This window comes from Loxodonta africana, chromosome 22, assembly GCF_030014295.1.
Source record: "Loxodonta africana isolate mLoxAfr1 chromosome 22, mLoxAfr1.hap2, whole genome shotgun sequence".
Taxonomy (NCBI): domain Eukaryota; kingdom Metazoa; phylum Chordata; class Mammalia; order Proboscidea; family Elephantidae; genus Loxodonta; species Loxodonta africana.
This window is the reverse complement of record NC_087363.1, coordinates 39,408,248-39,434,817: the sequence shown is the minus strand read 5'-3', so window position 1 is coordinate 39,434,817 and position 26,570 is coordinate 39,408,248. Positions and strand designations below refer to the sequence as shown.

The 26,570-nt window shown below is 39.0% G+C and overlaps 1 protein-coding gene across 6 annotated transcripts in view; it reads right to left on the bottom strand.

Annotated features, from left to right (window-relative positions):
- RAF1 (Raf-1 proto-oncogene, serine/threonine kinase) overlaps window positions 1-26,570 on the bottom strand; it is a 103,349-nt gene that overhangs the window by 40,082 nt on the left and 36,697 nt on the right. The window contains exon 1 of one of the 6 annotated variants that reach the window (XM_003409748.4): window positions 21,906-22,020. The exons of the other annotated variants lie outside the window; for them this stretch is intronic. The gene's annotated coding sequence lies outside the window, so the exon portion shown is untranslated. Of the gene's footprint in view, window positions 1-21,905; window positions 22,021-26,570 lie in introns of those variants that run through there. 6 annotated transcript variants of the gene reach the window in all.

The window sequence follows — 26,570 nt, the reverse complement described above, 5'->3', positions numbered from 1 at the left end:
CGTTTGTGGCCAATCGTGCAACCCCCTCACACACTATTTTCCTAGTCACGCTATGCACATGCACATTATTTATGAAAAACATGGTATTCAACTTATGTCAGAACCAACTTACAACAGTCCTCAGAACAGAACCCTGCAGTAAGTCAGGAACTATCTGTATTTCTAGTATTTAAGTACAATACTTGGAATACAAGAGTGCTCAAATATTTACTGAATAAATTAAGTTAGAAATCAGAATAGTGCTGCAAATATAAATAAATTTGTTTATATAAAAGATCTATCAAGAACTGGTAAACGTGAATTAAACTCCATTTGGCACTATAACATTAAAAAATATTTACCATCCAGCAAAAGACAAGCTGCAAAAAATGTCATCCTATATTTAATTGGGGGGAAGAATGTATTACAATCTATTAGCTAAAGGACCCATTTATAAAAACTTAAATGTAACCTAAATTCAAGAATGTAGTAACTTTAAAGATGAATTCTAAATCTTACAGGAACCTAGAAAACACAGTGCTAGTGCTTCATACAGAAACATATTACAATGACTTTTAATAAAAAAAAAAGTGACAAAATAAATATATATTCACTTTAATCCTCAATTTTTAACTATCTCATCATTATTTTCATTTTTCTATCTTCTTATCAAACCAAGTACAGGGGAAAGAAGACATAATGTTTAGGGGACACCAAGCTTCTGTTAATGGTGACAGAAAACTTTGAGAATAGCGATGGCTGCGATGGCTAAACAACATGATGAACATATTTCACGTCACTGACCTATACATGTGAAGACTGTTGAAATGGAAAATGTTACCTATGTAAAGAAAAAAAAAATACTGAAACAAACAAAAAGAACAGACTAACAGGCATGCTAAGGCAGTGTTTCTGAACCTTTGTCACACACCATACTCAGACAAAATGATGGGTAACATCTGCAAGCCTTGCTGGAGCAAGCAGACAAGGCTGCTCCAGCTACAAACGAAAAGCCAAGGACCCTACCAGTTGCCCCAAGATTGACAGGTACACCACTAACCAGTTTGTCACAGAAAGCTTTGTGCTAAGGCATTCCTTAATTTACCAAAGGACATACATCTGAAAACAAGAAAGTACCTTCCAAATATCATACAGCAGACATCTTAAAAAGAAACATTCGGAAACACTGTTGACACTACTCTAAAATGTACTGTATTTTTATGCAAATAATGCACGCCCTTTTACCTTTGTTTGCCAACCACGCCCTCCCCCAGGTAGGTATTTGTGTTAAGTGCTGCTAGGCTTTTTTTTTTAAACAGCAATTTTTTTTTTTTAACCTACATTATGTTTATTGGCTTTTGTGTTCCTAGTCTGTGAATTTAATTACCTCTTTTTTCTGTGTGACTGTCATCTTTTTCTTACCAATTTTTAGGAGTCTTTTGTATATTAGGAATACAATGCTTTATTAAAAAAAAAAAAAAAACCCACTGCCCTTGAGTTGATTATGACTCACAGCAACCCTACAGGACAGAGTAGAACTGCCCCATAGGGTTTCCAAGAAGCAGCTGGTAGATTCAAACTGCTGACCTTCTGGTTAGCAGCCACAGCTCTTAATCACTGTGCCACCACGGTTCTGTAGGGAAATACAAATTTAAAACATGAAATACTATTGTTGCTGACTCTTGTACTCATCAACTTTGCTAAACTCCTCTGTTAGCTCTAGAAACTTTCTTGTGGGATTCTTTGGGATTTTCCATATATAGGATCATGTCATCTAAGAATAGAGATGATTTTACTTCTTTTCCAATTAGGGTACCTTTTGTTTCTTTTTCTTGTCTTATTGCTCTGGCTAGGTAGGATTTCTAATACAATAATGAAAAGAAGTGGTGAGAGTGGGCACCCTTGTCTTGTTCCCGATCTCAAGGAGAAAGCTCTTAATCTTTCTCCATTAAGTATAATGTTGGCAGCTGGTTTTTCATTTATGCTCTGAACCCTACTGAGGAACTTCCCTTCTAATCTTCTTTAGGGTTTTCATCAAGAAAGGGTGTTGAATTTTTTCAATTTTTTTTTCTATATCCATGACGATGATCATGCGGTCTTCTCCTTTGTTCTGTTAATGCATTGTATTATGGCGACTGATTTTCTAATGTTAAACCATCCTCGCATCCCTGGAATAAATCCCACTAGATCATGGTGTATGACTCAATATGCTGTTGGATTCTCTTCACTAGTATTTTGTTGAATGTTTTTGCATCTATATTCATAAAGGATATCGGCCTGTAGTTTCCTTTTCTTGTGGTCTTTGTTTTGTTTTGGTATCAGGGTTATGTCTACCTCACAGAATGAATGAGGGAGTATTCCTTACTTCTTTATTTTTTGGAAGACTTTAAACAGGATTGGTGTCAATTCTCTAAATGTTTGGTAGAACTCCCCCAGTGAAGCCATCTGGTCCAGCATTTTTTGTTGGTGGGAGGTTTTTGATCACTGATTTCATCTCTTCACTCGTTAGGGTCTGTTGAGATTTCTATTTCTCTTTAGTCAGTTTGGTAGGTTGTGTGCTTTGAGAATTTGTCCATTTCATTTAGGGTGCCATACAGTTGTTCATAATACTCTGTCATAATTCTCTTTATTTCTATCAGGTTAGTTGTAATGTCTCCTCTTTTAATTCCTTTTTTGTTTTCTTGCATCTTTTCTCTTTTTCTTTGTCACTCTAGCTAAAGGTCTCAGTTTTATTGATCTTTTCAAAGAACTAACTTCTAGCTTTGTTGATTCTACTGTTATACTGTTTTTGATTCATTTATGTTCTGGTCTTTACTTCCTTTCTTCTGGTAGGTTTAGGCTTAGTCTGCTCTACAACTTCTAGTTCCTCAAGCTGTAGTTAGGCTGTTGATTTGGGCTCTTTCTTTTTTCCATGTAGGCATTTATTACTGTAAGTTTCCCTCTGAGTGCTGCCTTCACAGCAACCCGTAAGTTTTGCCATGTTGCACTTTCATTTTCATTTGACTCTAAGAAATGTGTGGTTTATCTATTTTTTCCTTCACCCACTAGTAGTTTAATACTGTGTTGTTTGAATTTCGATGTTTGTATATCTTCCAGTTTTTTTTTCCCCTTGTTATTGATTTCTAGTTTCCCTCCATTGTGGTCAGAGAAAATACTCTGTGTGATTTCAGTCTTTTTAAATTTATCGAGATTTGTTTTGTGACCTAACATGTGGCCTATCCTGGAGAATGGTCCATGTGCCCTAGAGTAGAATGTGCTGTTGTTGGGTGAAATGTTCTATGTCTGTCTGTTACGTCTAGTTGGTTAATAGTGTCATTAAATCCTCTGTTTGCTTCGTGATCTTTCCAGATGTACTGTTCAATACTGAAAGTGGTGTACCGAAGACTCCAACTATTACTGTAATGCTGTCTTTTTTTCCCTTCAATTCTATCAGTGTTTCCTTTATATATTTAGTGCTCTGTTGTTGGGTACACATATATTTATGATTGATAAATCTTCTTGATGAATTGACCCTTTTATCACTAAATAATGTCCATCTTTATCTCTTCTAAAAGATTCTGTCTTCAAGTCTACTTTGTCTGATATTAAGATTGCCATCACAACTCTCTTTTGATTATTTGCATGGAATATTTTTTTCCATCCTTTCACTTTCAGCCTCTTTGTGTTCTTGGGTTTAAGGTGTGTCTCTTATAAACGCCATATAGTTGGATCATGTTTTTTTCATCCATTCTGCCACTCTTGGCCTTTTGATTGGTGCATTTAGTATATTTACATTCACCGAAATTACCAGTAAGAAGTAACTGTCTTCTGCCATTTTGTTATTTGTTAAGCCTTCTTTGTCTTTTTCCTTTAATACTGCCTGCTTTTGTGTTTTGTTGGTTTAATGCAGGGAATGATTTTGGTTCCCTTCTCCCTTCTTTTTGTGTATGTTTTTTCAGCTATTTTCTTAGTGGTTACCATGAATATTACCATTTAACATCTTACATTTATGACATTCTCCTGTTCCCATTGAGTTGATTCTGACTTATAAGTTAAGAAGTCCTGTGGTGCAGTGGTTAAGCGCTTGGCTGCTAACCAAAGGGTTGGCAGTTAGAACCTACTAATACCTCAGCAGGAGAAAGATGCAGCAGTCTGCTTCCGTAAAAGATTACAACCGTGGAAACCCTATGGGGACAGTCCTCCTCTGTCCTATAAGGTTGCTATGAGTCAAAATCAACTTGACAGCAATGTGTTTGGGCTTTGTTTTTGGTTTTAGTGGTAAGTTGATATCAACTTCAGTAATATTCAAGAAAGTCTATACTTACACCACTTCTCCTCCCCACTCCACCCCCACATTTTGTTGTTAAAGATTTAAATTCACAAACCATTTGATAAGCTAACCTTGAGGGCGTGAGGAAGGGGGCAGCACTACATAGACACAAGAATATTTATTGTAGCATTGTTTGTAATATCAATAAACTGTAAACTACTTCAGACCTGAAGCCACACACCAAAAATAGAAACAATTTCAAGCAACACTGGGTTAAAAAAAAAAAAGATCTGACAGGAAAGGATGACACACCAACACAATGGCTAAAGGTCTGATGTACAGTAAATTCACCCAAGACTTTTTTGTCCAGGAAAAAAATAATCTAAAAGTTATTTTTAAAACCCTGCTTTGTTTTTCCTGAGCAAATGTCTTAAAAAGAAAACTTTTAACCTTTAAATAGGGCGTATTTTTTATTTGATATTTACTTAGGAAAACTATTAGACTTTACTACCAAAACTATAAATTATTTTCCATAATGTAAGGATGGAGTCAATAGTCATGGGTTTTTTTTTTGTGTGTGTGTGTTTTTTTTTTAATTGTACTTTAGATGAAGGAAACCCTGGTGGCGAAGTGGTTAAGTGCTATGGCTGCTAACCAAAAGGTCCCCTAGGCACGCGCTCCTTGGAAACTCTACGGGGCAGTTCTACTCTGTCCTATGGGGTCGCTAAGAGTCAGAATCGACTCGACAGCAGTTGGTAGTGGGTTAGATGAAGGTTTACAGACCAAACTACCTTCTCACTAAACACATAGTATACATATTGTTTTACGACATTGGTTATCAACCCCACAACACATCAGTGCTCTCCCTTCTTGATCTTTGGTTCCCTATTACCAGCTTTCCTGTCCCCTTTTGCCTTCTACTCCTTGCCCCTGGGCTCGTTTGCCCCTTTAGTCTTGTTTTGTTTTATGGGCCTGTCTCATCGCTGGCTGAAGGGTGAACATCAGGAGTGACTTTGGTTTGGGGTTTTTTTTATTTTGTTTTAATAGTAAGTTGACACTAGCTTAAGTTACTGAGCTCAAAGGAGGTTCAGGGGCCATACCCCTGAGGTTTCTCCAATCTCTGTCAGGCCAGTAAGTCTGGTCTTCTTTTTTGAGTTGGAATTTTGTTCTGTATTTTTCTCCAGCTTTGTCAGGGACCCTCTACTGTGATCCCTGTCAGAGCAGTCAGTGGCAGTAGCTGGGCACCATCTAGTTGTACTGGACTTAGTCTCGTGGAATCTGTAGTAGTTGGTGATCTATTACTCCTTTGGACTAATCTTTCCCTTCCGTCTTTGGTTTTCTTCATTCTTCCTTGCTCCCGAAGGGGTGAGACCAGTGGAGTATTTCAGGTGGCCACTCACAAGCTTTTAAGACCCCAGGCGCTACTCACCAAAGTAGAATGTAGAACATTTTCTTTATAAACTGTTATGCCAATTGAGCTAGATGTTCCCCAAGACCACAATCATGAGTTTTTTAACATCCACGATAAAAAAATGTTCTATAAAACAGGACATTACGTGATTTGGACATTGTGCGAGCATGCCTAAATTGCGAGCAACAGCATTCACTGATTTTCCACCTTCGTGTTGTTTAATAATCTTTTGTTTCACTTCCAAATCAGTATTTCTCCTTTGCCTCTTGCTGCTGGTATCACTACAGCTGGTTTTGCTATATTTAGGAGCCATGATATACTTCATGGTAGTATTTTTGAAAGAAAATTAAACAGAGAGATAATGCTACAACACTTAAGAAACACGTGATACATGAGATTAGATGCCACTGCCTATGGGTCGAAGCATATACTGTAATATGTTAAACTTTTTATTTGTAAGTAGGTAAAGTTCACATTAAAATAACGATAGAAAGTACAGTACACATATAAGCCAGAAACACAAACGTTTATTCTACGAAGACATATGTATTATAAGTCATGCATGTACCATACCATTATATGCCCAGCAGCACAAGTGCTTTGTATATAAGAGACATGAGATACATATGTTCCGTGCAAGAAGCCACTGCATTCCCTATGTCTGGTTATGTCCGCTACATCCCGTTCTCCAGCTGGGATTTCTGAACTCTATTATAAACTTACAGGACCACGGACATATCCGTGGTCAGACACTGCCAAAATGGACATCAGGTGGCGTATGACTCTACTGTCCCTAATACATTTTAAAATATTTTAGGAAAGGACTATCTATACACATTGTCTAATATCAAAAGCAAAGCAAATATCAAAAAAGATAAATTGAAAATGTATTTATCCACCCTTTTCAACTCTTACATAAAGGTATATTGTTTAAAAGAGGATTTTTAAGTACGCCATTTGAAGATAAATTTGGTAACAAAAAGTTTATATGGGAACTAACTTTAAAATCTCCTTTCTGTCCATGATAAAAACAATCTTTTTTTAAGAGAACTTTTCACATATACAAATAGTGGCTCTAATATCACAAAAGTTCCCAGGCCTTAAACACTTATTCGGTGACAGTCTGAGAATTTGTATTCTACAGACTAAAACATTTACTTTTTACATGCCAAAAAGTACAGGTTCAGAATATTTGTAATTTCATTTACTGTGATAGATAAATTCTATAAATTATTTAAGAAGCCTACAATTTATTTAATAAGAATTCTTCCTGCCTATTCTAGAATTTTGGTTCACTGGCTCCAAGCAGCTTCGTTCAGTATTCCTTACCCTCCCAGCACCACCCCCCAACCACGACAGAATACCTCAGAAATTAGAAAGCCTAGATCCTACTCTATTCTGCTTCAATTTTTGCTACTATTGCATTAAAAAATTGCCACAATGGCCAGAATGGGGGGAAACTGGAACCCATATTAATCGCTGGTGAGAATGCAAAACAGTAAAGCCATTGTGGAAAACAGTTTAATAGTTTCAAAAAACTAAAAACAGAACTACCATATTACATAGCAATTCCACTCCTGGGTATATACCCTCCCAGACCCTAAAGACTTGAAATTAGAGATTCAAATAGATACTTGTATACCAATGTTCGCTGCAGCACTATTCACAATAGCAAAAAGGTGGAAACAATCTAAACGCCCCTCGACGGATAAATGCAGTGCAGTGAATTACTTAATATGGCCGTTCCAACTATGCATGGTCTTTGTGACTCCCACAAAATGAATGCCTGGGACTATGCAAATAAGATGCTTGTGGCCCACCAAGGGGACTAGACAGCACTGCTAAGCGGGGCGGGGCGGGGGGGGGTTCGGGGGCGGGGGGACACGACCATGCAAACAAGGTGTATAGAACCCTAACTAGGAGATCGGTCAGTTTTGCCATCCTGCTAGACTTAAAATGAGTCATCCCAGAGGTGGGAAAAGAGGGACTCACTACCATCAAGAAGAAAAACCGGGACTGACTGACCGCATCCTTTGGACCCCGGATTCCTGCACTGAAACCCTCATAGGCCCTGGAGACAGAGAGAGATGGGGAGAAGCGCAGCAGAAAAATGGCAGCAGCAGAACCAGGAGAAACGGCGTGGTACGCTTCCTGGCCCACAGAACAAGGTGGCTACAGTACAAACACCTCATGGGATTGGTTCCTTGGTTTGGAGGCTCAGACTCCTGGTTTCATGAGACGCCCCAGTTAATTGGCCTGATAATGTGTTCAGTGCTTCTATTCTACCTCCTAGTTCACTGTGTACTGCCTGGGGTCTTCAAAGCTTGCAAGTGGCCATTCAAAGTACAACAATTCATCTCTATTCGTACGGTGCAAAAGAGGAAGGGGGAGCATCAGGAATAGGAAGAAGAAATGGAATACGTATGTGGCTAACAGTCTCAGTGAACAACTGCCTCCTTTGTCATGAGACCAGAAGAACTGGATAGTGCCCAGCTACCATTACTAAACATTTTCATCAAGGATTCTACAGAAGAATCCTGATCAAAAAGGGGGAAATGCAGAACAGAATTTCAAATTCCCATGGATTCAGGCTTCTTGGAGACACAGAGGCTGAATAAACCCCTGAAACTATTACGCACAAAAAAACAATTACCCTGAGATAAATCTTTAAACCTTAAACTAAAAATATTTCCTGAGGTTTTCTTAAAATCAAACAATAGTTTAGCTTAACTAGTAAAGCACACCTGCTTTAAGCACTGTGCTCTTTTAAGATCTGTCTATATGGGATCAAACTGACAACAGCAATTTGAAAGATTAGATAAGAAACTTAGGGGGCAGAGAGTTTAAGTTAATGGGAAAGGAATGACTCAGAAAATGATGGTGAAAATGGTTGTACAACTCGAAGAATGTAATCAGTGTTGCTGAATTGTATATACAGAAACTATTGCATTTGTGTATGTTGTGCTGTGTATATTCTCAACAACAATAAAAATAAAATAAATTGTATTAAAAAAAAAAAAGAATTGCCACAGTGGGCCAAACCCTAAAGTCTGTCTCTGAAAGACACCAGGGGATGTTTTATGATGGAAAAAGGAGGCAACTCATAATTGCCCAATACTTAGCTTCCCTCAGTCACCCACTCTATATGCATCAATCATGATTTCATCTAAATTTCCTTGAATCCGTCACTTCTTTTAAAAAAAAAGAAACCAGTTACCGACAAGTTGACTTTGACTCATGGTATATCAGAGTAGAACTGTGCTCCACAGGTTTTCAGCGGTTGACGTTTCAGAAGTCCATCTCCAGACTAACTCTTCCAAGGCGCCTCTGGATGGACTTGAACCTCCAACCTTTCAGGCAGCAACCAAGCCAGTTAACCACGTGCAGCACCCACAAATTCCCTAGTATTTCTAGCCTACACTATCTCTGAGGGTGGTAGGTTCTAAAAGTTCACCAAAAAGTTTGTCTTTTATTGGCCTCATGCTTCATTCTGTCATCCTGAAGTTTGAGGATATGTTTGCTTTAGTCATATAATTCATGATTTTTATAGTCTAAACTCTTTTCAAGCAACATCTTTCTATACCAAAGAACCCATTTTTTATCATCATAGTTTACTTATCATAAATCTCTCATCCCTGTCTATTCCCTATGTGAATATTCTTTCTTACAAAGTTAGAGAATGAGACTTTTCTATATCCAAGTTAAAAATGGGCTTATAAATTCTAAATAGTGCTGATTTTAGGAGCCAAAATAAAAAAATTTTTAAAAACCCAGAGTAGACAGAAAGGTACATAGCCCTGAATTACACAGCAAGCCCCTTAACAACTTGACATGCTATTTTGAGATTCATTTCAGTTGCGTCTTCTTTGGGAGGTTCTTGTGGTCTAACTAAAATAGCCAGTGCCTAATACGGTTTTGAACAAGGATAGGATGGGTACCTTCTTCATGATAGCTTCTTCAGGGAAGAGACTTCAAAAACTCAAGACTCTTTCCTAGAGTGTAACTCAGTGTTTTCTCAAACTGTGGGGCATGACCCATTACTGGTCAGGAAATCAGTTTGGTGAGTCATATACAGCTTAAAAAAAAAAAAAAAAAACAGAATCAAATGATCACACATAGTATAGATAAGTACTCTCTTGAGAAATTTTTGGTTCAGGTATGCTCATGTTGTTGTTGTTAGGTGCTGTTCAGTTGGCTGCAACTCATAGCAACCCTATGCACAACAGAATGAAACACTGCCCGGTCCTGTACCATCCCCACAATCGTTGCTATGTTTGAGCCCACTGTTTACAGCCACTGTGTAGTACGGGGTCAGCAAAAAAGAGGAAGACCCTCAACGAGATGGACTGACACAGTGGCTGCAACACACAAATTATAAAATATATGTCTTAGTATGGGTCACTACAAAGTTTGAAAGCTATTGGTGTAACTCTAAGCACCTAGAATTCCTTGGTCTATAAGATGGTTTGCACCAATTTCTCCAAAGGCTTCTATCTACATAAGACGCATCTTCTTGCACTTCAATGGTCAATTTTTCTTAAGATCCATCTAGTCTTAAAGTATCCTCCTTAGTTCTACCAATCAACTCTCTCCAAGTGTGTGTTAATTCTATCTTATATCTATCTGTCACGTTGGCAATATTCATCTCTCCTATGTCATGTAACTCTATCAGTATTCGTGATTTCATTGCTATGTTGACTCAAAAAACTTAGTATATTAAATTTTCATTCTTTCCTCAGGTACCATTCATTATTTTTTTTACCTTATTTATCATCCAAATTTGCTACAAAGATACTAAACCCATTGCTGCTGAGTTGATTCAGACTCATAGTGACGGTATAGAACCTACAGGATTTCCTAGGCTGTAATCTCCATGCAAGCAGGTCCTTTCTCCCAAGAAGTGGCTGGTGCATTCGAGCCACTGACCTATCGGTTAGCAGCCAAGTTCTTAACCACTGCACCACAGGGCTCCTTCAACTTCTATTCGTATAAGCACGATTAACATGAGACCATCTTCCAACAGTGATTAGGTACAATGGTTCACTAACTTTTAAATATCACAACAGTTGTATTCATAATTCCTACTGGTCATTTTAATCAACTTCAGTAAATTTTAACTTTCTTCAAGACAAGTAACTTATACACTTGGTCGTTTCCCGTAGTTCTTATACTATATAGTTTCATTGACTATTTTGCCCTATGTTGAAGTTTTTATCTCTCTCAAAAGAGCCTTTCCTCTACTTTCTCATTTCTATCACTTCTTATTAATGATCTTTGTCACTGTGGGATCTTCTGTTTCCTACTCACTGAGAGTATGCTATTTTCTGCTTCCAAAGAAAACACCACCATCAGGTATGAGAACGTGGTGGTGGTAACTCTCTTCACTAAACGATGTAGATTTCCTCTCCAGCTCAAGTCTCTCTCCAAAGAGTACACACCAAAGACTGTTCATTTGCACTCTTGCAACTTTTTTTTTTTTTTACTTTCTCTTCTGGATGGTTTGAGATCCAGTCTTTGTACAGTATTAAAACCTGAAAATGTGCACAGCAGGTTTCTGGAGCCTTTGTTTGAGGACAACTCCAATTCTTACATGCCTGTATTGAAACCTTCAAGCCCTCTGTAACAGTGGTTCACAGATAAAGCATCTGAAATCCTCCCTCATAAAGCCTCCTGTTCTTTGTTCCCTACCCATAAGGATTTACTACCCCCTCCTCTTTTCCCTACGTATATTATTCATATACCTTTATTAGCAGCATTTCCGACCCTATATTTATATGTCTGCCTCCTCTATCTGGAGCCCTGGTGGTGTAGTGGTTAAGAGCTTGGCTGCTAACCAAAAATCTGTTCAAACCCACTGGCTATTCCTTTTGGGGCAGTTCTAATATGTGCCATAGGATCACTTTGAGACGGAATCGACTAGATCACAACAGGTGTGGCTTTTTTTTTTTTTTTTTGCCTTCCCTACCTGAGTATAAGCTCTTTGAGGATAGGATACATGCCTTTTTCACCCTTGTTCTCCCAGTATTTAGCATAACACCTGAACCATAGGAGTTATTCAACCAAGACTGCAAAATCAATGGAATGGTGGAAGCTGCAGAATCCACAACATATTAAATATTAATTATACAAATTATTACGAAAAATGGCTTTTTAAGATGCAGTATAAAATTAGAACCACAAGCAAGTGTCCATGACAACACAAAGCTACCCGAATAATGACAATATCAGTTTCTATTTTTGACACCTGCCAAAACTTACTAGGTAACAAGGTGTATCCACCAAAAATTAGACTTAAAATTTTGCAACAAGTGGGAAAAGATTATCCCAATTCAGACTTTATAGCAGCAGCAACAATAATGATATCTGCTAACAGCAACTGAATGTGCTTATTATGTATCAGTTCTTTAACATGCAGCACCTCATTTACGCGTCCCAGTAGTCCTCCGGGGCCCTGGCAGCGCAGTGGTTAAGAGCTTCGTTGCTAACAAAAACACCAGCAGTTTGAATCCACCAGCTGCTCCTTGGAAGCCATGTAGGGCAGTTCTGCTCTGTCCTATAGGATCGTTATGAGTCACAATCAAATCAAGGGCAACAGGTTTGGTCTGGGTTTAAGAGTCCTTTGAAAGAGATTATCATACTGACTTTGGAGATGAGGAAACTGAGGACCATGTACGGGCTAGGTGAAATCATTCAAGGTTACATAGTAAGATGCAGAGCCAAGGTTATGCACAGAGTATCTGGAGTCAAAAGCATCCACAAGTTTTACTGTGGTTTCAACACCGTCAATTTGTACTCCTAATAAGATCCGTGCATTTGTGGAGCTGGCAGTTCCTCAGATGAGGCGCCAGGTTTCATTCTTGTGGCTGCCTGCTCTAGCTTTCTAACTACTGCTGTGGTACTTTGTTTGTAATTATGATTTTATTTAAAATATGATCAAAACAGAAATAAATTTGTGGAGAGAGAGAAAGGAAAAAAAACACCCATAATCTTACTCATCCTAAACACTTTTTTGGATATCATTTTCTAACATTAGAAGGACAAGAAACTCACCGCCGTCAAGTAGATTTCAACTGATCGTGCCCCAGTAGGGTTTCCAAGGCCATAAAACCCTACAGAAGCAGATAGCCACATCTTTCTCCCATGGAGCCGCTGGTGATTTCGAACTGCTAACCTTTCGGTTAGCAGTCAATCGTTTTAACCACTGTGCCACCAGGGCTCCTTAGAAGGACAATACATAGACCTAAATTCAAAATCTACCTCCGCTTTCATTAGCTGAGCAGTCTTTGGCCAAATCACTTAACTTCCCCCTACATCAATTTTTTCACTCATTCTTTCATTCAATAAACATTATTGAGCACCTACTATGTACCAGTACTGTTCTAGATGCTTGGGTTACCTCATGAACAAGAGACAAACATCCCTGATCTCATAAAGCTTATCTTCTAGTGGAGAGAAACCAATAAAGTAAATTATATAGTATATTAGTAGATAATAAATACTGGGGGAGGGGAGACAGGTTGCAATTCATATAATGAGGTCAGATTAGGCCTCAATGAGGAAGTTAACAGTTGAGCCAAGACTTGGAAGCCAGGAGTTTAAATTGCATATAGCTCAAAGAACATTTCAGGCAGAAAGAACAGTCAGGGGAAACCCTAAGGCAGGTGTGTCCCATGTACAAGGAATAGCAAAGAGATTAGTAAAGTGAAGTGAGAGTAGAGCTGGGGAAGGGGAGGTATCCATGTAACAGAGTGCCTTATAGGCCATTGTAAGAATTTTGCCTTTTATTGAGTAAAATGAAAAGACATTGAAAGGTTTTGAGCAGAGGAGAGACAGGATCTGTCTTAGATCTTAAACGGATTGCTACAGCTGCCACACCGCAAATAAACAACATGCGCAGTCAGATACACAATTATGGCGTTCAGAAGATATCTGGACTGAAATATTAACTATGAAATAAAGATAATACTTACCTCACTTACTTTTGAGAATTAAGCTCAAATAATAACTGTAAAGCTCTCAGCACCATGCCTGGCACATAGTAAATTATATTATTGTTATAGCTTTTGACTTACACAAGGGCACCCAGCATAGGAGGTGAGAGGGGCAGAAATTCAGCCCATGCTTCCCTTGCTCAGTTATGTACCCAGGCAATCAGCCTGGAGGAAGGGGCTGCCTTGCTGGCTGAGTTATGCCTCTGCAGAGCTGCTTTATGACCAGAGGAGACCTTTTTTTGTATTTAATAATAGTGCCACCTTTGGGGCAAGTTGTGGCCCTGATCATTGCCCAAGTGTAAATTCACTTTTACACAACTGCATTCTCAATCCAAATCATACGATGAATTGTTCTCCTTCCAATTTAACTTTAAATATCTGGTAATTATTTATCTAATCAGACTCCATTATATTAGATGTCATTTATTTTTGCCTTTCCAAAGTCACATATTTTTTCCCCAAAAATTAAAATCTCTGAAATCAGAATGCATTGTAAAAACAATGATGTTCCTTATTTGTCCTCACAGAGAACCTGAAATAAGCACCTTCAAGTGTATGGGATTTTTGCTTAACACTCTGTGTGGGATTATTTGCATGACTGTTGCTACTGCTGGAAACCCTGGTGGTTAAGTGCTAGGGCTGCTAACCAAAGGGTGGAAAGTTCGAATCCACCAGGCGCTCCTTGGAAACGCTATGGGGCAGTTCTACTCTGTCCTATAGGGTCACTGAGTCGGAATCAACTCGACGGCACTGGGTTTGGTTTTTTGATTTGGTTGCTACTGTCAGGTTTTCAATATTTTAAAACTAAATTTGGGGTTTTTTTTTTTTTCCTTAAAGACGTGCTTATTTTACAAAGTGACTGGTCTCTATCTTTTCTGATCTTTCTTAGTGCAGACGAGGTTTAACCCGGAAAAGGAGGGTTGTGCTACTTCATTTTCTTAGAAGTGACAAAGGCTTCTAAAAGTTTAGAGAGGGTAAAGATACAGATTGATAAAGGTAACACTAGTGGCTGCAGCTAAGCATTCCATACTAGGTCACCTTTCCATCAACAGGTTAAGTGTTGAGTGAGGCTACCTTGTGTTTGTAATACTCCTTCAAAGAAAAATAGAGCTCAACAGCCTAACTCCTAGAGAGCTCTCTGAAACCTTTTTAATAAGAAGCCCCAAGCCTTTATTCTCTAGAGAGAGGAAGTTAGAGGGTGTCGAGACTAAACCATTCCAGGCACAGTTGAGGGCATGGATGCCATTTCACAAAAATTACATGTTTAACTGAAGACTTGAACGTAGAAACCAACAGCCTCTTCCCTAGCTGGGCAACCAGACACGAAAAAACTAACATCATGAAGTTTTACAATGAAGCTCAAAAACAACTCCACCTAGGCACTCAAAAATTCCAACAATGTTTTTTTATGCCATCCTTTTAAAAATAAACAATGCCGAGGATTACCAGATATTTTAGGAAAGCCTCCAACATGGATGATAAAGACCAAAATCCACAGGAAAACACACACACAACTGAAGGTTTTGAGCATATCAGATTTAAAGAGCCCATTGAATGCCTAGCATGTTAACTTTTAAAACAATGGGGATCAGAAGATTCTATAAACTTCTAGAGAAAAAAAAAAAAAAATACTAATGACCAGGCATCAGAATGGCTGCAAACTTCTCAACAACACTAGAAACCAGAAGACAGAATGGAGCAAAGCCTTCTGGGAAATTTTAGAATAACCAACAAAACTATCAATGAGGGCTAGTAGAACAGAGAGATTTCTCTGACATTCATGGCTACAAAAATTTTACCTTCCTTGGATCCTTTCTCAAGGGATTTATCACATGATGTAAAAATGGCGTGGGGAAGGCGTCTAACTTCACAAGGGAGAAGGAGAATCAGGAGAAGACCGACAGCTCACAGCTGATTCCTATGAGGCAGAGGTCAGACATACCTCCTCTGTCCAACCTTTTTACTAATTCTAACATCAGCTGTCCCCTCTAGGGCCCTCTCTACTTCTCTGCTGGGTTCGATAATCTGTTACAATGGCCACACAGAACTCACCATACTCACAGTTTCGGGGTTTATCAGGGAAGTGACAGGTTACAGGACAGCCTCTTCTCAGCCATGCTCACAGGGAGGTCTCTCTCTGACCCTCGGCCCCTCAGTTCTGCCTCTGTCCTGCTCTGGCAAGTGTTACAAAGCTCTTTAGCTCCACCAATCAGTGCCTGGAGGCACTCCACTCCACCAGGAAGCCTCTGGCCTGAAGGCACTCAACTTTCTCACTCCCTGGATCAGTATACCCCCAGTAACCGCCTTACTAGTGGACCAGGAAGCTCAATGCACTGTCTTGCACTGGTCTCCCGGTTCTGCTGTTGCCACTTCTCTGCCACTGCTTCTTGCCATCTTGCACCATCTCCGGTGCTACAGCTCTGTCTCCTGAGTCCAGGAAGTTCTCAGCATAGGGATTTCAGGTCCAAACGCACTCCACTCCTGTCCCTTTTTCCTGGCGGTAGTCAAGTCCCCCCCTTTCTGCTTCTGAGATGGCTTATTTTAAGCCTAGCAGAATGGTAAAACTGACCAATCCTCTCATTAGGGTTCCATACACCTTATTTGCATGGTCCCACCCCTACAAGGGTGCCATTCACCTTCTTTGCATTGTTAGTAAACTGTCCAATTCCCTTGGTGGGCCACAAGCATCTTATTTGCATAGTCCCACCCAATCATTTGGCAGTAGTTACAAAACCATGGCTAGAAAGGCCATACAGAAGCAATCCATCACACTGCACTGCACATGAATAAAAGTAAATCAAGAAAGAGGAAGACACTGGATATAGGAAACAGGACATGCAACACAGGAAGGAGGCAAGGAAATCCCCCAGGAGGCCAGCGGAGGGAAATCCCTGGATGACAACCGTTCACCAGGCACAGGAATCCATAATTATGTGACCCTTTCTACCACCAATACCGTTCACTTGCCACCAGTGTCTTTTTTTTCCTGGAAGGAGAGTGGGAGGAACCAAGTTTTAAACATTTTACTTGGTCCTATGGCCCCTTTTGGAAACCCTGGTGGCGTAGTGGTTAAGTGCTATGGCTGTCACTCAAGAGCCTGGCAGTTCAAATCCACCAGGTGCTCCTTGGAAACTCTGTGGGGCAGTTCTACTCTGTCCTATAGGGTTGCTATGAGTTGGAATCAACTCGACGGCAGTGGGTTTTTTGGATAGCCCCTTTTTAGTACACTCTCTTCCTCGTGGAGGGACTAATGACATTTGTGCAGGGTCTTAAGATATTCCAGGTGGTTGAACAACATTTATAACACAGTCAAGCAGCACAGTGTCTCCCCATGAATGGGGCATTTATTATTCATGGTTTAAAAAAAGGTATTAGGGACATGTGGACTTGGTACAACACTGAATTGATCACATAAAAATTATGAGGAGCAAGTCTCAGTCTAGCACCAGTGAAATCTTTAAAACCTCTAACACTTAATTTTCCTTTTTAATAACAAGAACAGATTTCAAACCCAAAGCCACTGACAGACCATAATATCTAACTGAAAACTAATGCTGTTGTTTTTGCTTCATTAAAACAGCAGCAAAGGAATATAGTACTATGTGTGATGCCTATTTTCCTGGCATACTTCGTTTGGGCTCATTTTGACTGTGTGTCTTAGAAGTGCTTATCAGATGGTTCTCTCCATTTTTGTAAAAAAGAAATATACACAAGATAGTGAACCACACCCATCCACCCTTACTACGTCACTACATTTCTAGCTAAGAAGCTCTGACCTGCTTTTCTCTTAAAATTTATCGTGATGATATCACCCAGCCCTTATCTCCATAACTCAACAGCTTCCACACTTCCTTAAACTATGTGTGCCTTTTTCTTTTTTTTTAAGGTAAAGTCCTACATTTACTGTGGTATATACTTATTAGGAATTTCAAGTATCTTTTAAACTGAGTTACTATTTAGATTAGGATATATATTGTGTTTATAATTGGATTCTTGAGTTAAATGTTACATGGTCTGTTCTCATTATGCCCATAAGCCCTGTTATTTTCAGTATATGATTTGGCAAAATGTGTAGATTTTCAGGGACCCTTATCCCATTATGGCAGAAATGTCTATACTGATTTTCCATATATGGTGGTGTTTTAAAGCATCTTCATAAAAATAAATGTACTTAATTTTCTGAAGTGAGCTATTTAAAAGAATATATTAAATAAACAATACTCTAGGTAGTTCTCTGCTGCAGTAAAAGTTAGGAAATTAGTACCTAAATGACTAAAGTTGGGGAAATACTAGTCTAGCAGAATGCAATACATTCTTTAAATAAATGATTGTGGACTTTGCCATTACTTATATGTCAGGCTTTTAAGTAAGTCTGGTCACCAATAAGATCCTAGCAATCAAATTCAGAGTTTTTCTCAGGCTAATGCTCCTTCTCTCTTCCTCCTTAAGAGACATTCACTATACTGTACTTCCAGGGATTTTCCTCTGTCCCCAATTACATCTCCTCTGCCTGCTTTGCTGGCTTCTATTCTTCCTCCAAGGAGCCCTGGTGACGCAACAGTTAAGCAGCTCAGCTGCTAACTGAAAGGTTAGCGGTTAAGGCGCACCCAATGGTTCCACAGGAGAAAGACCTGGGGATCTGCTTCCATAGATTAAACCCAAAAAAACAACCCATTGCCATCAAGTCGATTCCAACTCATACCAACCCTGTAAGACAAAGCAGAACCGCCCCATAGAGTTTCCAAGGAGCTGCTGGTGGATTTGAACTGCCAAACTTTTGGTTAGCAGCCAGCTCTTAACCAATGAGCCACAGATTATAGCCTAGGAAACCTAATGTGGCAGTTCTACTCTATCACATGGGGTCACTATGAGTCAAAAATCGACTTGATGGCACCTAACAACAGCAACATTCTTCCTCTAGCCCCAACCATGACGTGCCTCCTGACTCTGCTTCACTATATTCTCCAAGTATTCCACTGCCTTTCTACCCTGAACTACTTCCTTCATCAATGCAGTGTGGTAGACAACTCTTATTATGTTGTCTCTCAAATCCACACTCCTCTTCTGAAAACTACCTTCCTTCCACAATAGGAATAAGCTCTCAGCAGCTATATTTATATATTTATATTCATAATCCTGTCTCTTTAGCCCCCACAACAACTGAGTAAAGCAAGGATCCAAGCTGGGAATCTGGATTTGAAACTGAGAGACTAGACAGAATGGCTCTTTAAATTAAAGACACAAACTCAAAAGCTATGGGAGGAGACTGTTGGTCAATGTATATATCCAGAGCAGTAAGAAAAAGTCTGCTAATGAGACGGCAATACTCCCTAAACTGATGTACAGATAGATTCAACACAATCCCTATCAGAATCCCATCTGGTTTCCTTGTAGAAATTGACAGGTTGATCCTAAAATTCATATGGAAACTCAAGGAACCCAGAATAACCAATACAATTTTGAAAAGAAAAACAGTTAAATGACTCACACTTCCCAACTTCAAAACTTACTACAGAGCTACGGTAATCAAGACAGTATAGAACTGGCATAAGGACAGACATATAGCTCAATGGAATAGAATTGAGAATCCAGAAATAAGCCCTTTACATTTACATTCAAGGTCAACTGCTTCTCAAAAAAGGTGCCAAAAAATTCAATGGTCCCAGTACAAACGGTGCTGCAACAACTGGATATTCACATACAAAAGAATAAAGTTGAACACCTACCTCACAGCATACACAAAAAATAACTCAAAATAAATCACAGACCTAAATGTAAGATTTAAAACTATAAAACTCTTAGAAAATGTAAGTATAAATCTTTCATGACAATATGCAGAGTACTGCCAACCAAGGATGCTCAGTCAAGCTTCAGGGTCCAGAGTTTTTATCAGGATGTCTTTACACAGGCATGAGTGATTAAGTCATTGATCACATCACTGAACTCAATCTCCAGCCTCTCTCCCCTACCAAGAGATCCATACCAAGTGGCTCAAAGTTCCAACCCTCTACTCACATGGTTAGTCTTTCTGGTATGGCCTGCTCACATCCTGAGTCATTTCCTTAGCACAAACTATCTAGAAGCCCACCATGAATCACCTTGTTAGCATAAACCATCAAGGCCCACCATGAATAACAAAAACACTCCTATCAGGAAATTCCAGGGGTTTAGAGGTTACCTCCCAGGTATCAAGGACAAAGGCCAGTCAAATCCTTTATTACACCTCTCTCCCCCCGCAAATCGAGCAAGCAACATGGGTCTTCTTAAGCCCTTCTAGTTCTATTTGCTACCAAATCTCAGGAGAAGATTCTTGGAAACCTAGCCACCTAAGCAGGGAAGGACATGATAGCTTAAAATGTCTTGCTCAATCCCTTCCCTGAAACACATTTGTCACCGGAAACAAGAAAGTAAAATTTCCAGGTAAGTGGAATAGAAAAGGGACAGATTTGACAGATAAAGAAAAAGAAAAACGAGCATCTTTTGGGCATCTATAATGAGTCAGGCACTAAGCCAGTTATGTGTTACTCCATTTAATTCACGTAACAATCCTGAAGCAGATGTTCTTAATCTCAGTAGAAGATAAAGACTTAAATAAGTCATATAACCTGCTTTAAAAAAAAAACCTGTTTTACCTGAGTTAAAATCCAGGCTCTACAATCAACTAAATTTGTGAGTATAAGTCAAATCACTATCTTTTGGGACCTCAAGTTACCTCCTTTACAAAAATATAGAGTTAGATAAGATGACCTATAAGGATCCTTCTAGTTCCAACAGCTGTCTTAGTGTAAACACTAGGCCAACACTTCCTTAGAAATTAAAACAAAAATTATATTTTATTGAAGAAATAATTTCATTTCACAAAATGGAGAAACACGCGGCATTCAAACAGTTTGCAGCCCATGTTCTGTCTTGCAGGTAGAACAGTGGAGTATTTAACAGCAGGGTAAACAAAGGCAAACGGTATTACATCAAAGAGGATGCAGGGACAGGAAGGAGAAATTTACAAGGAGTTGTCAAACCGCAAACTTTCTTAATATCAATTTTTAGCCTAATACAAATCTTATTACTGATACAATCTGACTAAAACAGTATTTCTAAAGTGCTACGTATAAACATTCTTGATGTGAGGTTCAGTGATTGACTGTGGCCTGGTAAAGCCTAGTTGGAGTCCTTGAAATGTAAAATTGACCATGAGGTAGGAAAGAATGAAGATTAAATCAGCTCTAAATTTAAAGCCTATTAAAACATAAACATCACGCATCAGGCTAAGGGGGAGTGATTTAGGGCCCTGGCATTCACTGGGTGAATTCCCAGAAAGCTGTTAGGATAGTAAGTTTATTTACATAAGTTAAAGCCCAAATCTCTGCACTCTGTGTTATAGTCAAGACTTTTACAGCTGCAAACTGCCTCCTTATTTTAACAAACTTAGTCTCTATCTAGTTACCAATTTACAAATACCCTATAGGTCTTTCTTTCTTTTTTTTTTTTTAATACCAGTGAGTTGAAGTTAATTTGGAAGTCAGGACACGGAACTAAGGCTTGATATATAGCTATCTTGGCTATAAAGGTATTTACAGATTCTACGTTCATTTAACATTATCAGTCCTGTTCTCTAACCTGTTGAACAAGGCACCTTCTCAGAGGCCAGCTGCATAAACATTCTTAACAGGCACCAAGCAATTCTTTATATCCATGTCAGAAATTCTGACTCCTGCCCTCTTTGCTTTCCAAACAGTAAAACTCTGACAAAAGGATGAATGGTTTCTTCAGAAGAGTAGAAAAGAAAATCTTAGTTTAATTCAGAATGGAGTTTTTAAGTCTGAAGTCACCTAATTCAGATATGCCAGCACCTCAAATTCTAAAATGCACACACATCTTACGATGATTCTAGTGCCATGACAAGCTAATATATATTACGAAATTTCTAATATATACTCTTCCCTACCTTTCCAAATGTATACCAATTAATCTTTTCTTAATGATTTATAAATTATTAGGAGTAACCTCTGGTTAACTGACAAAATATAAATATAGCAGATTTTCCTACAGCACCAATTTTACTAAAGAGAGGTTAACAAGTTAACTTCCATTTTTAAATATTTTTATAAAAATCTATTATGGAGTGAAATACAAGAACCACAGGTTTTTAGGGTAAAATAACACTTCAAAGAATTTTCATACTTAAAGGACAGCATTTATTCTCCTCAAACATTGGCAGCAGTTTGAAAGAAATTTTTAGAAAATAATACATTAATGGATGTAACACACAACATACTTCTGTGTCTCCTCTGCAGTTTTCAGATACTTTTTGCACTCTGGTTGTCAAGTGTCAGTTTTGACCACTGCTGTATTTGCCTCTATTAGCTCCCCGAACTCTTCAGCATTTGCTGCTGACAGCCTGCTTTGAGGAAAAACATAGAGCCAAGTTTCTGTGTAGAAGGGCACAAAAGAGCCTAGGGACTTAGTCTAATGATTAGAGAAAAGGCTTTAGCACAGGCTTACTTCCACAGTCAAAGCCATATTCCAGAAGATGAAGGCTACCAGAAACCCAACATTCAAGGCAAGCAAGGTCTTCCTACACAACTGGATCATAAAACTGCACACACTATTATGGCAAATTAAAATATATATATATATATAAATAATTCTAAACTCCATAAAAGCAACCGCTCAGTTTTGTTAACCTCTGTACACTTGACTCCTAGAAGAGTTGTGTGGTAAGTAGTTGCTGAATGCCTCACCGAACAAGAGCTTTGAAGACAGAGAGACCTGTGGTTGCCTGTGTGATGCTGGGCAAATGACTTTGCACCTAAGCCTTAATTTCTTCATCTGTAAAATGAAAAAAAAAAAAAAAAAACTATATTTAAGAGGTTGTTATGGGAATTAAGTGAAAAACTACAAAGAATTCAAAATTCAATGTCTGGTACATTTAAAAAAAACCCAAAACCAAACCCATTGCCATCAAGTCAATTCCGGCTCATAGAGACCCTACAGGGCAGAGTAGAACTGCTCCACAGAGCTTCCAAGGAGCACCTGGTAGATTCAAACTGCCGACCTTTTAACCACTACGCCACCAGGGTTTCCGTCTGGTACATAGTGGGCATTTAATATATGACAGTCATGTTTCGTTCTGTGGTACATACGGTCGCCATGAGTCGGAACTGACTCGATGGCAGCTAACAACAACATTACCATTAGAGTCCCTGGGTGATGCACGGTTAATGCTCTCTGCTACTAACCACATAGAGATGCTTGAAGAAAGATCTGGCAATCTACTTCCAAAAGATCAGCCTCTGAAAACCCTATGGAGCACAGTTCTACTCTGACACACGTGAGGTCACCTGGAGTTGGAATCGACCTGATGGCAAGAGATTGTTACTGTTGATAATAATTCCATAGTACTTACCAGTGCAACAAAATAACCTAGATGTTATCCTTGATTTCATTATTATCCTCAAACACCAGAGTCAATCATCCATCAAGTCCTATCAGCTCCTCTTTCAAAATCCAACCACTTCAACCTAACTCCAACCAAGCTAATCTAAGCCACCATCATCTCTTGCAGTGTCATCTGTCTTCCTGTGTTTACTCCCAATCCCCTAATCTATTCTCTACAAAGCAGTCAGAATGACTTGAAAACACAAATCAGATCACATTATTCCTCTGCTAAAATCCTCCATTGGCTTTCCATTACACTCAAAATTAAAACTCAAATTCTTTAATGATGACCTACAAACCCTGGTGGCATAGTGGTTACGAGCTACATCTGCGAACCTAAAGGTCGGCAGTTAAAATCCACCAGGCGCTCCTTGGACCCTGTGTGGCAGTTCTACCTTGTTCTGTAGGGTTGCTATGAGTCAGAATCGACTCGACAGCAATGGGTTACAAAGCCTTACCCTTTCCACCTCACCTCCTACCCCTCTCCCTCTTGCTCACTGTATTCATATCACACTGATCTTGCTGCTGGCTCACTTCTTATCAATCATGTTTCCACTAAAGACTGGTTCAAGTAGTATCCTGTCCCTCTCTATCACTCTTCTCTCTTTACTGAGTTTTATGTTTTTCATAATGCCTTTTCACCATTTGAAATTATATTAGATATTTGCCTTCCTGTTGTTGTGTACCATCGAGTCAATTCCGACTCACAGTGAGCGATCTATAGGACAGAGCAGAATTTCCTAACAGGGTTTCCTGGGCTGCAATCTTTATGGAGCAGACTGCCACATCTTTCTCCTGAAGAGCAGCTGGTGGGTTCGAATTGCCGGCCTTTCAGTTAGCAGCCGAGCACCACCATGCCACCAGGGCTCCAATATTTGCCTATTTATTATTTTGTCTGTTTTTTACCCTACTAGACAAGTATGCCCTAAGAATGAAACGCTAAGTTTAGTTCACCCCATCACCTTTAACAGTGCTCTTAAGAAATTTCCTGAATGCCTAACAAATACTGGCACTTGGGTCCAAATTTGAGTCCAGTGAGTGGTGAGTTCTAACAAATATAATCAGTGTAGTCATGTATGAACCACACTATGCTGAAGGCTACGCTCTTGAACTAGAACAGTGACTAATGTGGAAAAACTGCAGAATCAGCACAGTTGACTGGCAGTCACTTAAAGTTATTTAACAGTTTGTCAAACCAACCCAAAATAGACAAAACCCAGCTGATGATGCCCGCTTGAAGGCACTATGGAATTCTACTTTGCTGGAGGTATTCCCAAAGCTTGATTTATTATTATCATTTGGCATATGCCTTCACTATTTCATTTCACAAATAAAACCAAGCGCCTTTTTTTTTTTTAATTTTGTGGACGAGCGCCATTCTTGATGTTTACCTGCTATGTCAGACTTAAACATTTTTTCCCTACACACACAAGCAACTTGTCCTAAATATACACTGCTGAAAGTAAAAAAGTAGTTTTAAGCTACAGTGCCCCTGCTAAAAAAAAAAAAATGTTGTTGTTATTAGGCGCCATCGAGTCAGTTTCAACTCATAATGACCCTATGTACAACAGAACGAAACACTGCCCAGTCCTGTGCCATCCTCACAATTGTTGTTATGCTTGAGCCCACTGTTGCAGGCACTGTGTTGATCCCTTTCGTTGAGGGTCTTCCTCTTTCTCCCTGACCCTCTACTTTGCCAAGCACCATGTCCTTCTCCAAGGACTGCTCCCTCCTGACAACATGCCCAAAGCACGAAGTCTCACCATCCCCCCATATAAGGAGCACGCTGGCTGTACTTCTTCCAAGTCAGATTTGTTCGTTCTTCTGGCAGTCCATGACATATTCATTATTTTTTGCCAATACCATAATTCAAAGGCATCAACTCTTCTTTAGTCTTCCTTATTCATTGTCCTGCTTTCGTATGCATGAAGCAACTGAAAATACCATGGCTTGGGTTAGGCGTACCTTAGTTCTCAAAGTGACATCTTGGCTTTTTAACATTTTACAGAGATCTTTTGCAGATTTGCCCTATGCAATACATCTTTTGATTTCTTGACTGCTGCTTCCACGGGCATTGACTGTGGATACAAGTAAAATGAAATCCTTGACAACTTCAACCTTTTCTCCATTTTCATGATGTCACTTATTGGTCCAGTTGTGAGGATTTTTGTTTCCTTTATGTTGAGGTACAATTCATACTGAAGGCCGTGGTCTTTGATCTTCATCAGTAAGTGATTCAAGTCCTCTTCACTTTCAGCAAGCAAGGCTGTGTCACTGCACATCGCAGGTTGTTAATGAGTCTTCCACCTATCCTAACGCCACTTTCTTCTTCATATAATCCAGCTTCTCTTATTATCTGCTCAGCGTACAGACTAAGTATGATGAAAGGATACAACCTTGACACACATCTCTGCTGACTTTAAATCACTCAGTATTCCCTTGTTCTGTCTGAATAACTGCCTTTTGGTCTATGTACAGGTTCCACACAAGCACAATTAAATGTTCTCGAATTTCCATTCTTTGCAGTATTATCCATAATTTGTTATGACCCACACAGTCAAATGTGTTTGCAGTCAATAAAACACAGGTAAACATCCTTCTGCTATTCTCTTTCAGCCAAGATCCATCTGATATCGGCAAAAGACTGGGTAAGAACAGAAGGATTTCAGATTGGGAGATGGGGGAGAGAATAGTTCAGCTTAAAAGAAATACAATAATTTCCAAATATTTTGGGTAGATATATCCCAAAACAAAGATGCTTTCTTAAGCATACCATATGTTAATTACAGTTTACATTCTTGAACTTTAATTTAAAATAATCTTCATGATATATAAATTGTCAATCCTGAAACCAACCAGTCAGTAGAATTAAAGAGAAAACAAATACAAACTTCGTATTTTGTCAGTTTCCAGCAATTTGCAGAACATATAAATGCTAAAATGTGGGAAATTGCTACGTTCACATTATGTTTGCAAATGATTCTATAATTAGATAGTAGTTACTACCTTCTCTGGATTTGCTATTGGCCAAACAGAAGCCATAGGCCGTAATGTTGTAGCCCGAAGAATAATCCCCTATGCTAGAAACTGAAGCCAACTACTCAGTGAATAAAAACAAGGGACTGCTGAATGTCTGCAAGTTCTACAGGCCACAGCTAATTACTAACTTCTTTATAGGGTCGCTAGGAAATCCTGATGGCGTAGTAGTTAAGTGCTATGGCTGCTAACCAAAGGGTCGGCAGTTCAAAACCGCGAGGCACTCCTTGGAAACTCTATGCGGCAGTTCCACCCTGTCCTATAGGGTCGGAGTCAGAATCAACTCGATGGCACTGGGTTTGGTTTTTTTGGTTTATAGGGTCGCTATGAGTAGGAATCGACTCAATGGAATAGGTTTTTTTTTTTTTTAATGGTTCCAAGTAAATTCCTTCTTGAATAATTTAAAATTACAGGACTTTTGAGAAAAACTCCACTTTTACTGTAAATTCATATTTTTAAAAATCAG